The sequence below is a fragment of the Aphidius gifuensis genome, linkage group LG5 (genome assembly GCF_014905175.1).
Source record: "Aphidius gifuensis isolate YNYX2018 linkage group LG5, ASM1490517v1, whole genome shotgun sequence".
Taxonomy (NCBI): domain Eukaryota; kingdom Metazoa; phylum Arthropoda; class Insecta; order Hymenoptera; family Braconidae; genus Aphidius; species Aphidius gifuensis.
The window spans coordinates 13,186,511-13,198,403 of NC_057792.1; positions in this window are offsets into that span (position 1 = coordinate 13,186,511).

Here is an 11,893-nt window from a genome sequence, read left to right on the forward strand (position 1 = left end):
ACTAATTATTATTTATTACATAAGTCAAAGCATAATGATGTTTATTTTTTCGAAAAATGAAAATTCGAAGACACTTTTTCAAAAAGTTGATATACCGAGGTACTTGGTCTACAAAACTCCCGTAATCGTTTCATCGATTGATAAACGTGGGAAATAAGTGGAAAATTTCTCCTCGTCGCTGATTTAGGAAAAATTTCTTTGTGGTAAAACTTTACACGTTTTTCCGCGTATTGTCATCGTGTTAAAATATTTCCGAACGTTTCTCCACCCAAGTCGATTCGGAGAAAATTCGGAAATAAAATTTGATATTTTTCTGCACATGGGTCAATTTGGGAGAAATTCGGATTAATTGCAGAGAAATTCCGAGTAAATGCCGAAATTCGGGTAATTGCGGAGAAATTTAGAAGAAATCGCGGAGAAATATTTTCACCAGGGTTGTATTCGAGATGGCTGCTGACGAAGATTATTCTTTAAAATTTATCAAGAATTAGAAATATATTTGGATGCAAACGTACCCTGAAAAACGGTATATCTTGAAATCTAGTTCAAACTTGAATCTTATAAATCAAGCACTTCTTTATAGAAGAAGTGACCGTATGGTTTGAAACGTTGAATGTTTTTACGTCAGTCACCGATTTCTAAACTTAATTTTTTGTATTCAAGATGGCTGCTGACGTAGGGTATTCGATGAATTCTATTGACAATTCAAAATATGTTTTTATACGTGTGCATACGATCAGTATTTTTTAAAATACAGTTGCACTAATAACCAAATAAATCAAGCACTTCTTCAGAGAAGAAGTGACCGTCTGGATGGTAATGTTGAATGTTTTTATGTCAGTCACCGATTTCCGAATTGAATTTGACTCAATTTTTTGTATTTAAGATGGCTGCCGACGAACATTATTCTTTGAAATTTATTGAGAATTTAAAATATATTTGGATGAAAACGTGTATCAAAAGACGGTATATCTTGAAATCCAGTTCAAAACTGAATTTAATAAATCAATCAATTCTTCAGAGAAGGAGTGACCGTCTGGATGAAAACGTTGAATGTTTTTACGTCAGTCGCCGATTTCTGAATTGTATCTGACCTGATTTTTTGTATTAAACATGGCAGCTGACGTAGGGTATTCTTTGAATTCTATTGACAAATGAATATATGATTGGATGCACACGTAGAAGAACAAACCGTATTTTCTAAAATCAAGTTTCACTAACAATCAAAAAAATCGAGCGCTTCTTCAGAGAAGAAGTGACCGTATTGTTAAAAACGTTAAGTGTTTTTACGTCAGTCGCTGATTTTTTAATTGAATCTGACATGATCTTTTGTATTCAAGATGGTTGCCGACGTAAGGTATTCTCTGAATTTTATTGACAAATAAAAATATGATTGGATGCACACGTAGAAGAACAAACCGTATTTTTTAAAATCAAGTTGCACTATAACAACAATTCATTAAAACTCAATTACATTATCCTTATTGCCAAATTTATATTCTTAGGAAAAAAATTCTCCCTACTTGAGAGAAGAGGGCACTGATTTTTTACCAAACTCACCAGATAGTTATTCTAAAAATTTCGCTTTTCAAGTAATTTTTTTTAATTCCAATTGACAATTAAAAAAATAATTTAAACTTAAAAATTAAAATAAATCAATGAATTAATTCAACTATAATTCATTGTATATATAAACGCAAAAAAGGAAAAAAAACTCATTGAACTTCATGAAAAAAAAATGAAGAAAAACAACATGTGTGCATTCAACTTACTATTGCCGTTACTGGTGATAATATGCACTGGCTTGCTCCGATTGCTCCATTCCGCGAGCTTCAACAGCTGCTTATGCTTAAAGCTACATACACAATGTGACGTCACAGATTACCCTCCTTATAATACTTTTATTTTATTTTTTCAATAAAAGAATTTAACTAATAAAAGAATAGACCCTGAGTTTTCCTCCAATCATTTTTCACATAAAATCTACACCATTGCATGGCATTATCTAACTACTCCCTCTCTTCTTGTTTGTACCTTAATTTGAATAAACGAAAAAGAAAACAGAAAGCAAATACACTCGAAATCGAACAGTCATCGCTATACGACTCCATCAAACTTAATATCCATTTATTTAGTGTATGTCAAAAATGATAATCAAAATAGACAAATTTTAACTGAAACTTGTGTAATAATATACTACTTATTTCACGCTTGAACAAAATAATCTTTCGAAGATGGATCACTCTATCAACATTTCTAAACATACATATTATCATCATTAATTCAGTTAAAGTTTGTGAAACAGCCATTGATGAACAATCACCAACGTTATCGTTACATTGTGAATATTTCAATCCATTGTTAATAGATTTATCATTGTCAATTTCGTTTTCATTAATTTTATCAATATCTGTCGTTCATGTATCGAAAAAAAATGGTTTTGGTGTGTTCATAATTGTTGCATCCTTAAAATCAGGGTTTCAATTGATCAAAGAATTAATACCATTTGATTGTGGCATATTTAAAAATGCATCAAGACTTTCTTGATCATCTGATAATGACAATGATATCAATAACTTACCTCACACTGATGATCTCAACATTGCTGACACATGGTCTTTGTCTTTTTGATTTTTATTATCATTTTCATTATTTATTTTTATTGATGATTCTTGTTGGTGATGTTATTCCCATTATTAATTCCAAACTCTTTCTTCCATTTTTTTCGGACTCGTAAAAGTTCTTATATCAATTGTTTTTGTTGTATCATTTGACAAATCATTAAGTGAACTTACTGATAAATCTTTTCTTAACCAAGATTGAAGATTTCGACACTTAATGATGATAATCTGTCACTCACTGACAGTAGAAGGTGGCTCTTTTGGGCGACTTTGTGGAATGCGGTTCCCCCCTTTCCCCCCTCGTGTGTATTGTGCATGGGCCTATAGTACAGGGCCCGGGGTAAAAATAAAATAGCAAGGGTGCGAGTGAGAGGTATGTGTGTGAGGGGGTGTATAGTATAGGATGAATGAGATTGTAAGCGCACGTAGTAAAATAAAAATGCATGGGTGACGTCTGGAGTAAGGAATAACATAAGGATTCGGATAGAAAAACGTCTTATGGGAAAAGCAATGCGTGGGAGTGAGAGGGTTTTATACTTACATAGTTGGGGTCAGTTTCAGACATGATGTATAGAACTTTTCTTAAAATCTTTTTTGGCTGAAAACAAAACTTAAATATAAAATAAAAATATATAATATTATTCTTAACCTATGGAAATAAATTTCAAGACTTTTTTTTTTTTTTTTTAAATATAAATTAAATTTTTATTTTCTCAAATTTTTATTTTTTACAATTTTTATTTCAAACATCAGTTTCATCCACACCGTGTATACTTTCAGGATAATCTATTTCAGGCTCACGAGGTGTACGTAAATGTTCTGGTATAGCAACAACCTCCTCATAATTTCTTTGTTTAACAAATTCATATCTATTGTTCATCCACTTTTTTATTTGACGCGCAACTTGGAGGGCGCATCCTGTTTCTTTCTGTAACCCATGGTGAATACAGGTTGTTGACGGTGGTAATTGTTTGATAAATTCAGGCCAAAATTTCTCTTTATCAATATCTCTGATTGCCGTGCATAGTACTTTCTCGAGATATTCACAGGATTCATTGCCAGAACTCAAAATAATTCTGCTTTTTAAGGCGAGGGTCCTTAAAACTTTGATGACTTGTGCTTCCTCAGACTCACCATCGAACCAATTTATTTTTAGTCTACGGGTACGCTTCAGGTTTTCATAACGGCCATACGCTGAGAGTGTTGTAAAGTCGCAAGGTGGCGTTGAAAGCCAATGACAAGCTATTTTTTCATTTATACCAAACACAGCAATTTCTTTTGGTGAAAAAGTAAAATCTTTTTCGACAAAACCAAGAACAACAATAGCGATATCCATGACGGTCAAATAAAGACAAAAGTAGTTTTCGAAAACACAGATAAATCCAAAATTCTTATTATGATTATTATTATTATAGAGGTGGGGGGAAAAATATATACAAGTCAAATTATTTTCAAATACAAGGAATTAATTATTATTATTTTTATTTATTTACTTATATTTCAAATACAATCATTCATTATTATTATTTATTTATTTTTGTTAAATACAAGGAATTTATTATTTTTTTTTATTTATTATTATTTTTATTTTTTTTATTTCTTTAGAATACACAGTCATTTATCATTATTATTATTATTTTTTTTTAAAATACAAATCATTCATTCATTTTTTATTTAGTGGCGTTGACCATATGGCCTACATAATGAGAAGGTGTTGGTCCACGATACTCCACAGGATTTAAACTGTTTGGTGCAGTGGCAGGATAAATAAAGTCGTATAACTGATCAAAATTCTTGACTAAAATATCATTATACAATAAAGGCAAACATGGATCCATAAAACCCGATTCAAGTTTTGTATTGTTTTCAGTGGATTTCTGTATTTCCTCAAATAAATGGCTCCCAACAGTCATCTGTAAATAATGCTGAAAAGTTTCTTTATGAATACGTACACCTCCAAAGTCTTTCCGTAGATATTCTATAATTCCATCCGAGTAAATATCTGCAGGATAATGAGTCAATATTTATTGACAAGCTGCTACCCATGTTCCGAGAGAGGATAATGTCCTCAAAGTTTTTTTCATAAATAATAAACGGACATTCCCTTGTTCAAAAAGAATACCTCGCTCACGTTTATGGTCTGTGGCTAGAAAACTTATAGTTAAATCTCCAAGATGTACTGGTTGAGTGTAATTGAGTTTGAAGTCTGGTCTCGAATCGTTACTATCATAATAATATAAAAATGATCTACACATTTTCGTTAACGGTATCCATTGCGTCTCGTTATCCAAAAAAATCTTCTTTTGGTATCACTGGCTATAATTTGTATTGCAGATTTAAAATACTTGCCACTTGTCCACCCAAGACCCACACACAATGATTTTGTGTTAGATTTATTAAGAGCATTTGTATATGGTAAAACGAGAACCCTGTCGTACTGAGCCATGTTGAATAACTGATGAAATAAACTTTTTTTCAAAAGCTTTTATACTTTTTTAAAAATAAGAGTGGGAGAGCTTACAGATTTTAGTAGATGTCAGTGTTGGTTGGTCTGTCTGGGGATCATTTTCAACCTTTATGTCGTTGAATTTTTTAATTTTTTTTCTTATTGTGTAAAAACAATTCAATGTTGGTTTTTTTAAAATATGGTACAAAAGAACAAGTCCTAATAATATTTGATCCAGTAAAATTTTTAGGTGTGTATCGTGAATTTTTTATTTTTCAGTCACAGTAAATTTCACAGCATTTAATGTCTTTACAATTTTATGAGACTTAGAGGACTTGAGTTGTCAATCATTTTTTCAATCGCTGTTTCATTAGTTTCATTTATACCTTCAACTAAATTTAAAAAATCATATCCACCAATATAGGGATGGAGGACTTTATCATTATTTTGGGATATGCCAGGAACCCCGACTAATGTCACAGAGTCAATACGGGCTCTACATCCACTATTGACAGATATTATACCTGTATAATTTAGTTTGCGGGTTTTCACGTCATCACCACAAATAACTCGTAACTCAGTATTTTCAACCATGCTATATAACCATTTTTTATTATATAATTGAATAAAATTTGGTTGAGGATTTTCATAAAATTGAATATCACAATCTAACATATTATCTTGTTTGTTTGTCATTAATAAGTGGTACTGTATTCACTCTTATCTTGGGCTATAAGAATCAAAGAACTTTTAGGTTTAATGTATGCCGCAATATGTGATTGGAAAGTATGTTGTTTTATCGGTGCTGGATGGATTTCATATATTGAATAAATTTTTGGTGATAGTAGAGGTATCATAATACTCAGTAAAATTCGTCTCTCATGGTAGGCAATAGATATTTTTGCAATTTTCCGCAGACCATCAATACCCGCTTCATTTATTGATAATGGTAGTACATACTGATTATTATTATTTTGTAAAAAAAGACGCAAAGAATCTTCAATTTTTTTACTAGACATTATTCGAGGGTGGATTAATCCGAGTCTAGCAAAATAGTCGATTTGAATTACGAGTTCTAAGGAATTAATATATTCATCATAACTCAGCTCTATATTCTGAAGCCAGGTACGTCCGAGGTTTACCATAGTTTCAGAGTGAACTTTCCATAAAAGTGTATCCTTGCTTTTCCACCCAACACTTAATTCTTCCATTTGTGCACGAAAATAATTGATAAGTCCATCGTTGTTTTTTAATCGAGTCTGTACTGTATGTAGCTCGGTTTGTAATAAATGGGTTGTATTATTTAAAACAGAAATAGTTTTTTTATTATCACGTTTTAATTTATTGATTTCTTCGTTAATCATCTTGGCATCGTCTTTATTTAGAACCCCAAATAAAGAGTTCGATATTGCACCCACGATAGGGTAGATCGGTTCATTACGTTTTGTTTTTATAACGTCTTTATGAAATAATGAATTAATTTGTTCTGTATACATTGCGATTCTTTTTCGTTGCTGTTCCAAAAAAGGAAGGCGTCGTGATACAAAGTCACAATTATTTCCTACAATTTTATCTGCTTCATCGTTAATTTTAACTCCACATTCAAAACAACATACAAAGTTACCAACTCCGGTATAATAGAATCCAGCAGAAGCCAATTCAAAAATATCTAAAAGATGAGCTAACGGCCATGTTTCAAAACTTTCACGGCGATTGGTTTCTACACGATACAATAATCTTTCACCACGTTCAAACCAAGTACGTTTTTCGATATGTTCTGCCATCACCATGCTTGTTGATGAAGCCATTTTTTTAAACTAAACATCAATTTTAAAATTCTCTTTATATATATTTTTTAAAAATTAAGGAGAGGGAATAATTCAAACAAAAAACAATTTTATTTATTTTATTTATTTCTTTATTTAACGAAATTTACAATAAGAATGTTGTACAGTTGCACCACTACCTCGGAGAAAATTGAAACGCTTATTTTTGAATATATTTTTTTTTTGAATCAGTTTTTTATACATTGTCATTATAGTATTGTCGTTGAGTTTAGTATCGTCGCCAAACAGCCGTTGGAAACTCGAAAGATTTCCGCCATTGGAAAACCAATGTAGAGCAACAATGCAATAGCAACCACACACATTAGACGAAAAATCTTGAAGCCTTTTATTATTATACTCGTGACAGACAGTGTTTCCTCTGAGGACATAGCTGAAGCGAGGATCGGTAGGTCTTTGTCCAAAACTATCGAAGTATTCCATAGCCAAAATGATCGATAAATAATGCGACCCAATGAGATCCTGGTTGGTTATGATTGTCTGTATTTGTAATTATTGCACACGGCTTTGGCCAGACAAAAAGTAGTTTGTCTACAGGATAAATTCCACCAACAGAGATATCTGTATACGGTAAAGCTCTAGCTAGCTGTTGAGTATCTATGAGATGAATCACGCTATCTTGCGCTGCCGAGACTAATATATATTTTTATTTTCACTCTTTATATTTAATTACTATAATCTATCATAACTTGACGGCTGGAGTCTATTTCAATAATATTATCGTATTCGGCATAAACAAGACAATTAACGACTTGTGCCAAAGCTTCACTGGAGCGTACTTCAATACGCAGGCTACCACTCTTAATTAAGTTCCAATGACCAGCACTATGTGCGGAAAGATCTGGTGTTAAGTCAAAAGCAAATAACGTTTAACCTTTTCTATAGCTATCTCTATCTATTTGCATGCCATGGTCTCCAAAATGAATACCAGTACCAGAAAAAAGTGTGTGGTATGCCTCAGCATCAAATATATTATTGGAAAATGTAGGCTGCAACGGTTTTCCAGGTATTTGTTTACCATCGCCGTAGAGACATAGAAAATTTATATTAAAGTGTTGGAAGTGGAATGGATTATGGACCCTATTACCAGTGAAGCCCCGGTTATCAACAAATCCAATAACAACTCGCTTAGGTAAAGTACCAATAATAATATTGTCGAGACAATTTCCAAGGATTCCTGCGGTGAGTAAAAAACCCTTGACCTCTACTCTAGTAAGGGGATATTTAGCTGTCGTTTTCGCTAAGGCTTTTGCATGAGCAATCATAATATGAGGATTTAGCTTGACTCGGCGTACAATCAATGACGCTTCTAATATTTGTATTTTATAATCCTTGTCGTTTGAGGCATCCATTAAACAAAATTCTTGTTTTGACCGTGTGAGATTAATTTTCATTTCAATCCCATTCAATAAAAATTTTTCCTGGTTAAATACATCAACATGTAAATGCCCAATCATCTCAAATTGTTTTCCGGCATTTGTATGAACACATCTGGCAACTAAGCCTTCATTTTTCGCATCTGCAGCAACAACACTATTTGTATTCATACGTCCAGGAGTGTCAGGATACCATAACGCTAGTTGAAGATGACTATTTGTTGCATCATATCCATAATTAAGAATTGTTTCAATGTATGCTCTGTAAGGATATGTGCTATTTGAAGCTGATACTAATGTTTGATTGAATAATACATCAACTTTTTGAAAGAGACTGTGGAGTGTTAAATTAACTGGTCCTACTGCGTCAGTTGCCGGTGCTGCTGCCCCATTTTTATCCACAATCTTAGCACGAATTTTTAACAGTGTATGTGGTAAGTTTATATATTCCTCACTTGTTCCAGGTACATGATTATTCGGTATACACGGGTTGCCATTCGGCGTAATATAGAATAATACGGTCAAATTCAGTATCTTATAATCCCGATAATTCTTTTAAAAAACGTTTAGTCCAAACACTTTTACCAGCCCCGGACGGACCTGAAATAATAATTTTTAATGGATGTGTCATTTGCCAACCCATGATGATAACTGAAAAAAATTTGGTAGGGTGTGTATTTAATAAAAACATAAAACATTTTATTTTTATTCAAGATTTATCCATATAACATATTTAGCACGTTTATTTACAGTATTATTACATGTATTATACTCAGTCGTTAAGTCACTAGGTCTTTTTTTACTGGTATTATACGGGCTCGTATTATACTCAGTAGTTATGCCCCCATGTCTTTTTTTACCGCTATTATACATAGTATTATATCCATACGGTAATGTATTATTCATGTTAGCCGTAAATTTCCGTTTCGGCCCGGTAACACGTAGAATTTTCGATTTTGTTATTGTATGTACATCATGTTCTTTAGTTCTACGTATTGAGTCACAAGTTACAATAATTTTGTCGTTTCCACCATCAGTTAAAGTCTTAATACTATCATAATTGACTAATTTTTGGGCATTAACGTCAAGTCGTACACCTTTTAATTTACATACTTTACGTATTGTACCATCAGGTTTTTCAGCAATATAACTATAAAATTTAGGGCCCCCAGAAATAAAAGTTTTTATGTAACTGTGACTATCAAGCTCATCAGTGAGATCACCTAAATAATTACCTGATGGCAGTTTATCATTTTCATTCTCAGAAATAAAAACTATAGAGTCAGTATCAACATACAATACTCGTGACTGAACTTTATCAAGATAAATTTATAATTCTAAGAGCGCATGCGCAGTCGTGAATGCGCCTAGAACTGGATTAGTTGAGCTATCAGTTCTATCACAACTTTCAACATATTTCCAATTGACAAATAGTGTATCATCATCGATAATAGTTATGCAAGAAACTTTAATATTGGCATTTTCAATAATTTTATTGAAATCTTGAATATTTTGAATAATACTGTACATATCCGAAATATTATCCATAGCTAGCCTACCCCAAAGTGAATTTAAGTTATTTTTACTAACTTGATGTAAACCAGGATTTTTTTCGATTTTCGTAGGATCTAAATCAATTCCCTCTACTTTACTATAATCATCTATGTATGCTTGTTTTGATGCGTCATCAACGCACTCTACAGGCCAACCGCTAGCTCCTTATTTTACTTTTAAAAATTTATTTATATAACCTGTAAATAGACCCCCAGTTCTAGTTTTTGGGTCATATTGAGTTGTTTTATCCCAATGCCATATATCTTTTATTGGTAAGATTTCATACCCTTTCTCAACCGCTACTTTCAACTCCTCAGATACCCAAGTACCAATAAGTGCTCGTTCTGATTCATTATGAGTACAATTTTCTTGATTTAAAGTTAATGTACATGCGTTACAAAATGGAAAAAATAATTTTTTATGACACCTCATCGGCAATACTGGTATATATAAATTGACTGGTGGCAAAACTCGACATTTAATTAATCCTATCACATTACTTATGTTATTATCTGGACAAAGCTCACGTAGATACGTAGATATACAAAAACTTTGGGGTGGCCTAGCGGGTAAATATTTTTCTTCAAGACACTAGGATAAAGTGACGTGACGTCTACGTAGTATATCTTCTGAGAATCAGTAACACTATGTGAGACACAAAAATTTTCAGTTCGCCCACCAAATAAAGCATCACGAGGCAATATTGCTTCTTTATAAAAATTATTATCAATTGTTTTCAAGAAATTCTTTAAATCTACGTTGTTTTGACACATTAGTAGTGTATCAAGGAGAGTTCTGGATCAGAGGGAGGTCGAAAAAAGGTAGATCGGCGAGGGGACAGGGGACTGCAACTCGGTCGGTAAAACAGAGATGGTAAAGAAATTTGTCATTTGAATTCCCAGTTGTTGATAATGCAGAGATGGTAAAGAAATTTGTCATTTAAATTCCCAGTTGTTGATAATGCAGAGATGGTAAAGAAATTTGTCATTTGATGGTGTGAAATCCTCAATTGTCATACGTCGGTAATACAGATTTGGAAAATTTTTGTCATTTTAACGTAAGATTTCTCATGTCTTATGTCTTATGTCCCATATATCATTTGATGGTGAGCAATCGGGAAAAAATTAAATTTTATTATTTTAACATGCGATTTATCATGTCCCATGTCCTGGGGTATAGCACAAGTCTCAAGTCCCATGTCTCATGTCCTGTAAACATATATATTTTCAAATTGGATGTTGTTGTAACTAGGAAAAAATTAAAATGAAAATTAAAAAAATTTTATTGTATTTTCGGATGACACATGAAACTTTCATCGCGATCGATAATGAAGATCCCTTCTTTACCGACTGATGGTAAAGTAGATTTGACCAAGTTTCGGGAGTCAATCAAATATGCAATAAAATTTTTTCAGAAATTTAAAAAAAAATTTTGGAAATTTTCCAAAAACATTCTCCATTTTAGATTGACTTCTGAAAATTTTTTCTTGTCAGCAATAAATTTACTCGAAATATTAATTTTTTATTATTATTCATTCATTTTTCAATACTATCATAGGATTGTAAGCTGACGTCATCATTCAGTTTTTTAACTTGAATATCAATTCAACATGAAATTACAAAAAAAATGATTCTCGTAGAATGTATTCAAAGATAAAAAAATGGAGAGTCATCAAAAAAGTAAAGTCAACTATATTTTTATTTTTCTAAAATAATATAAATCACGTCCAACGTGAAGACAATGATTTGAACGGGGCATCGAAAGATGATCCATGACGTACAGCAAGCACGCGCGGTCATTGTAGATCCGTTGTCTTAATCATGCATCGCTTTTTATTTTTTGCCTACTTTGCACATTTTTATTTTTCTTTTCAAGACAAATGTATTGTTCTTTTTATTTATTAAATATATTTTATGTTGATTGCACGGTAAATTATTCATCTTTCATTAGTCAGTGGTCAGTTGATCTCGCGGCAACTACTTCCTCCTGATTATTAAAAAAAATTATATATTTAAAAATGTATTCTATCGAAAGGTGTGAGAAGCTTGTTAA